We start from the raw sequence: 5,900 nt of genomic DNA, 5'->3' as shown, positions 1-5,900 counted from the left end.
CAAATGGTACGCGGCTGTCACGGCTCTTTGCCCTCTGCTGGCAGCTGAAAGCAGTTTTCGGTCGAGCATTGGCGTACCACGCTTTGTCCGAGAGGTGACCTCGCGGTGCCTGTTGCCAACAATTACCTTAGGTTCATCGTGGCTGTCAAAGCGTCCTTCAGCTTTTCTTTGCGTCCGAGACCCGTCTGATGTCCATTTCACGGCTGTCTCAACGCGACTCTTGGAAGCAAGCTGTGTTTAGATTCTTTGCTTTACGATCGTCATTCTGCGCTCATTTCAAACCTTTTATTTCTTCGTACTCCCTTGATTTCTGGGAGCTTAACGTCCGAAAGCAACTAAGGCTATGGGGGACGCCGTAGAGGAGGGTCCGAAAGTTTGGACTACCTGAGGTTCTTTACCGTGCACCGACAACGCACGTTACACGGACTTCTAGAATTTTGCCTCCATTGAAATGAGGCTGTGTAAAATTGCTGTTTTATAGTTTATTGGAGTTGAACGTTCCAAAGCGACTCAGGCTATGAGGGACGCATGTAAAGTTGCGTTGACGCGCCAACGGTGTCATCATTTAGCTCACCATTTGGCGTGAATATGAGACGAATGCTTTATACTCCTCCTTGTGGAAACGAAAAGAGATGTGTCCACTGCACAATTCATGCAGGCCGTGGTGATATCGTCTTCAGCAATAATGCGAAAGGTCGTGTGGGCATTGTGAGACAGTGCTGTCTTTTGACAATGATTCCCCTTGCCTTGATGAATACTCTGCATGTCCGAAAATGTGCTCCATCCATTAAATCTGTCCGCCGAGTTAGCTCTGTGGTTAGCGAATTCGTCTACACAGGCTGAGGACGCGTGATCAAATCGCGCTCCGCTTAGGACGCCCGTCTGCTGCGCGATGTCACTGTACGTTAAAGAACTCCAGGTGGACAAAATTACCTGCGGCGCCTCTTTCTAACTTCTTTCGCTCCGTCGTTCAAGAGAAATAGTGAAGGAAAGGAAGCGGCGCAGTAACTGTCTCACTTCGTGGTGGACACCTATACCGCGCCGTAAGGGAAAGGAGAAAGGTAGGAGGGAACGAAGAATGAGGGATAGAGGTACCGTGGTGGGGGGTTGATTGATTTTGGTTGGTGTTTCATTAAAGGAAATGACGCAGTAATTGCCACACATCTCGGTGGACGCCCGAACCGAACCGTAGGGGAAGTGATGAAGGGCGTAGTATTTAAAGGAAGAAAAAGCTGCCGCAGAATATTGATGGTGTATCTGATACCTGAATAAATATCGGCTGCGGGTCCTTGGGCCCAAGATATTAAACAAAATTTTCGAATATGGCGGAGTGCTTGGCTTGAAGCACTCTGGCACGGGTCGGCCCGGTATCGCACTGCCCCCGGGATCGGCCCGGGACATATTAGAGTGCGCCTTTCCTTTTCACCTGTGTTAACTCTCCTACATTCAGCACGCGGCAGCGAGCGTGGCTCGGCTTCAGCCAGTAGGCAGGCCCGTGCACTTTCCTCTTCCTTCTTCCTATATCAGCACCAACAGCAGCAGCCGCCGAGTAGGGTTGGGAGTAATTTCGAACATCTTAGGTTCTTTAACGTGCATTGATATATATCACACAGCGCACGGGTGCCTTTCGCGCTTCGCCTCCATCGAAGCGCTGCCTCCGCGGTCGGGTTCGAACCAGAGGACTCCGGCTTCTTCCTTCCATGATGCCGAGTTCTAATGTCCACCCAGAATGAAAAATAAAGAGCGTCTTTCCTTTCCTGATTACCAATTATTAATGCGAAAGCATCATATGATACGGTCGCGTCTGCAAAAAGTGTCCGAAAAGCATGTCGGAAAATTTTGTCCGCACTATCATATTTAATTTTGTTAGGCAGTGTGTGAGTACATCTCAGGATGCGAGAAATTGGGATGATGATTTGAAATACGTTAATTAAAGTGGCGTTAATAATTAATTGCAGTGTGTGAAGTGGGTTTTGTGGGAATGATTCGAAGAAAAACGATGCAAGTGCGTGAGGAGGCTTACTTAGTATAAAAAAGAAAAAAAAGGAAAAGAAAAACAAAATAAAAATGAAAATAACTAAAAATAAAGCTTAGCATAATTTTAAAAATAAAGAATAAAAATAGGGGAGAAAGACGAAAGGAACACGTTTTCGCAATTCCGCACTCAAGCAGAGTTAAGTGCAATTCTCTAATTTTTTACGGCTATTAATATTGATTATTATCCGGGACTAGCACACACAAAATTTAGTTCATTAGGCTTATAACGTCACTTAGGATTTTGAATATTCTCCACCACCTGCACCTGCAATAAAAAATCACGAAGTTATTTTCAGGCTCTATCCAACCAATAGTAACAAAATAAAAATCGCTGCCGTTGCACGCAGCCTGGAACCTTTATACACATAATTCTACAGTGCTAATTACACATTACACCACGAAGTATGAAGCAATATGCTGTCAAATAAAATAAACGTAGTTTATTCGCCATCGACGCTTTCCATAAGCGTACAAAGCCTTAGTTTGGCGCACAGAAATGAACGCCGCCAGGCCATGATCACCGCCCTCCAATGTCCTGATGTTCTCAACTAGTCATGATTGTCATGCGTAGAGCATTTGTTGCATGACAATAATGACATTTAGATACATGCCCCTGATATGTCAAGCTCCTGTAGAGCTTAGAGTTTAGTGACCCGTGTTCTAAGCTCTGTTCCTGCGTACAATTCAGGTCGTCTTTGCATACTTGAGTCCAATGTCATGGTAAACTAATGTTTTAGAAATGTTAGGTGAATGTGCGGAGTCGACGTTCGATTTTATTTATAAAATAGCCCACAACCGCCTGTGCGTCTGTTTAGTGAAATGATATGCACGACGTTATTTCACTAAGAGTTCGACTTATCAAGTCGAAACCTCATCAAAAGAACGTCAGTTTCGCCCAAGAGGACGGTGCCGAGGTAAACATAAGTGAACATATGGCAATGCCGGAAAGGGTGTGTCAAAACGGCATCCATCGGATCATTGCCGCTCTTGAAGATCTTATTTTGCCACTCTATTAATCCTCGTAGCCAAAGTGGACAAACGCATCCGCCAAATAGTGGCACCCCCTACACTGTAAGAAATGTGTGCAAAGTCACTGCTGGTATTTACTGCTTTTTTATCTGTTCTTGGAACAGCTACACCGGAAGTGCCGGCGGTTTGGTTCTCTGCTTAGAAAAAAAATTGTTTTTGAAATGCAAGCGTGTCTTATAAATCAGATTGCATACTTAAAATTCGACACGTAAGACTGCTTACGTGTGAGAAAGTAAGAGCATTAATTAAAGTATGGCACAATGAGTTGTTACTGACTAAGAGGCATAACTATGGACAGTGTTTGTACAACTTTATACACCTTACCTTATATTACTTGCAAAGTCGAGTCATGCTATTTTGCAGAAGTGAAGTGTTGAGTCATGCTACGTTGATTAATGATTATTAGTCATCACTATGAATAGAAGTCATAACTACGCATACTTTGTATAAATGCTTTATTTTACCAAACGCTACATGTAAAGTGCTCAGTCAAGCAACGTTGCAGAATGATTATTAGTCATGACTATGACTACGCATATTTTATACAAACTCTGTGTACCTTACATTACGTTACATGTAAAGCACTGAGTCTTGACACGTTGTAGAATGACGGTCAGTCATTAGCCATGACTCTTACTGGTACTTTGATATGTACATTACGTTTGACGATGAATAAATTTTACAGCGCAAGGGAATCTGTGGCCAAAGAGCGACATGCTGCAAGGTTCTTTCTTCAACTCAAGGTTGAGTCAAAGACCCATTTCCCGAGTATTTAACCCCAAAGAAGTCGATCACCACGCAGGATAAAGCTTGTACCCATTCTATCACCTGTGGGTACACTGCGGCACTGGGGATCGAACGCCGCACCTCCCGTTAAAGAGGCGAATGCTAAAAACGACTACGCCACCGCTCGGTACAATACGGTAGATTTCATAGTTGATGAGTATACACGTTCGCTTACTTGCGCTGTGGCCTTGTACATCGGCGTTCGGGCACCCTCCGAACTGCATGCAATAGGCAGCGGTCGCTGGATTTTGCGCTAATGGGGCATCTAATGCATTCGCATTAAAAAGTAAAAATGTGAATACAGGTATCCTTTGCTTTCACGGATTTGTATTGTGTGCTGTGCGTTCCACTGTTTTGCTGCGGCCCAGAATTCTAGAAGATGGTCGCCCCCGTAATGCACGTGTGTTCGCTGACGCTTTTGCCGATCGGACTACTTGGCAAATAAGGTAAGCCGTGCACAATGCGTATTTTGGGTATACTCTATGATGTTCAATACTTATTCTTCCATCGTCAAACAGCGCATAAAAACCCCAGGACACTTGGAAGGAACGACACGGACAAGAGCGCACTAGCCACTAACGCGAACCGAAAGGCACTCAATCCCTCGGTGAGAATGCGCGCCTTCTTTCCGCACGTGTCATGAACATAAAGACAGACAGAACACGATGTTTGACGATGTAAAAATAAGTACCAACTGGCCCAAAATTCTAGCTTGCTTAAAGTCTGATACTTAGTTTTGCGACTAAATTGTTCCCTGCTGGTGCTGTACTGAACGGCCGATCTTGCCCCGATTGAAATTGTCGTTACGGAGCGCTGACAACGCTTTGTCCATGAGTGCACTGCGTGCACGTATGAGCGCACGCAGTGGTCATTTTTCTTAATCGGATATTTGGCGTGGTGCGCGCGGATGTAGTTGATGTCGCGGCTGATTAACAATGTTGCCAATAGTCCGTAAGTGCGCCGAGACGGGTCAAAGTCTAAGCTATCTCTTGTAATATCGGTGACGATTCTTGCGCGGGCCTTTGGCCACAGCAAGAAAGCGGAGTTCAAGGTGTATATTTGCTACTCAACAAAGCAAGACGGGGATACACGCCTAATAACTCGTTCGAGGTAAGATGTTTTTTGTGAGATCAGACGAAAGCCTCGTCGGGCTTCAGACAACACTTCCTGTTTTTAGAGCGCCTACAAGCGTGCGACCCACCGGTAGTAGTGCGAATTTCCGAGTATCACTTCATCTTGTTCGTAGCGGTAGGCCCGCTGACGAGTGCACAATACTAGCAGAACTGAGAACCTGGTGCACTCTAATTAGCGAGATCACTTTTACTTGTTGGTTGCCGGATGTGGGTTTATTAAATGTTTCAATTTGATATCCAATGTACCGAGGTAGGGCCATGCTTTATTGCAAGGGCCAGCCACATTAAACTGTGACTTTTCGACTTCCACCGTATTGTCTGTAGTACAACAATGCAGAAAACCTAGATAAGGTACCTATAGTGCAGGCTGCACAATACTGTCATCGCAACAACCTCAGACGCCCGTTTTGAAAAAAAATTGTTCTCTCTGGGTCCACAAACATCTTTGACATGCGCTGTATATATTGTGTTCACCGTGTGACTCAAATGTTTCAGATATATTTATTCGTTAATAATAAACGTGTCATTCTCTTCCAGGTGAGCCACAAGAGTTGTGGATATGAGGGAACGGCACCTAGGAGTAACTTGGAAGAAGAAGCATTGCCTGGCACGAAAACTGCTTGCACTGATAGTGTTACTTCAGTTCCATAGGTCGAATGCATCCATATCTGTTTTCATGAAATAAAAAAAAATACACATAAGGTGTTTAAGGAATAATGGACGTTTAAAGAAGAAAACAAAGTCTGGTAGATAACAGGAAAAGCAAAAACAGAACATTCACAATTTTTTTGTACACGAAGACAGCATATTTATGGTTGAAAACAGAAAAGCTGAAAACCGAAAAACTGAATGTCACAGAATATTTGTGTTTTTCAGCAGTATTTTGTGCAGTCTAGCTTCGAAAACATGCCGATA

At 44.3% G+C, this 5,900-nt stretch overlaps 1 long non-coding RNA gene across 1 annotated transcript in view; it reads left to right on the top strand.

Moving 5' to 3' along the window:
- LOC144132371 (uncharacterized) overlaps positions 1 to 5,693 on the top strand; it is a 70,601-nt gene extending 64,908 nt beyond the window's left edge. The window contains exons 4-5 of the long non-coding RNA XR_013314794.1: positions 4,221 to 4,298; positions 5,523 to 5,693. This is a non-coding gene — a long non-coding RNA (uncharacterized LOC144132371). The remainder of the gene's footprint in view (positions 1 to 4,220; positions 4,299 to 5,522) is intronic.
- Positions 5,694 to 5,900: the final 207 nt, after the last annotated feature.

This window comes from Amblyomma americanum, chromosome 5 (assembly GCF_052857255.1).
Source record: "Amblyomma americanum isolate KBUSLIRL-KWMA chromosome 5, ASM5285725v1, whole genome shotgun sequence".
In the NCBI taxonomy this organism is placed as follows: Eukaryota; Metazoa; Arthropoda; class Arachnida; order Ixodida; family Ixodidae; genus Amblyomma; species Amblyomma americanum.
This window is presented reverse-complemented; position numbering and strand designations above follow the sequence as displayed.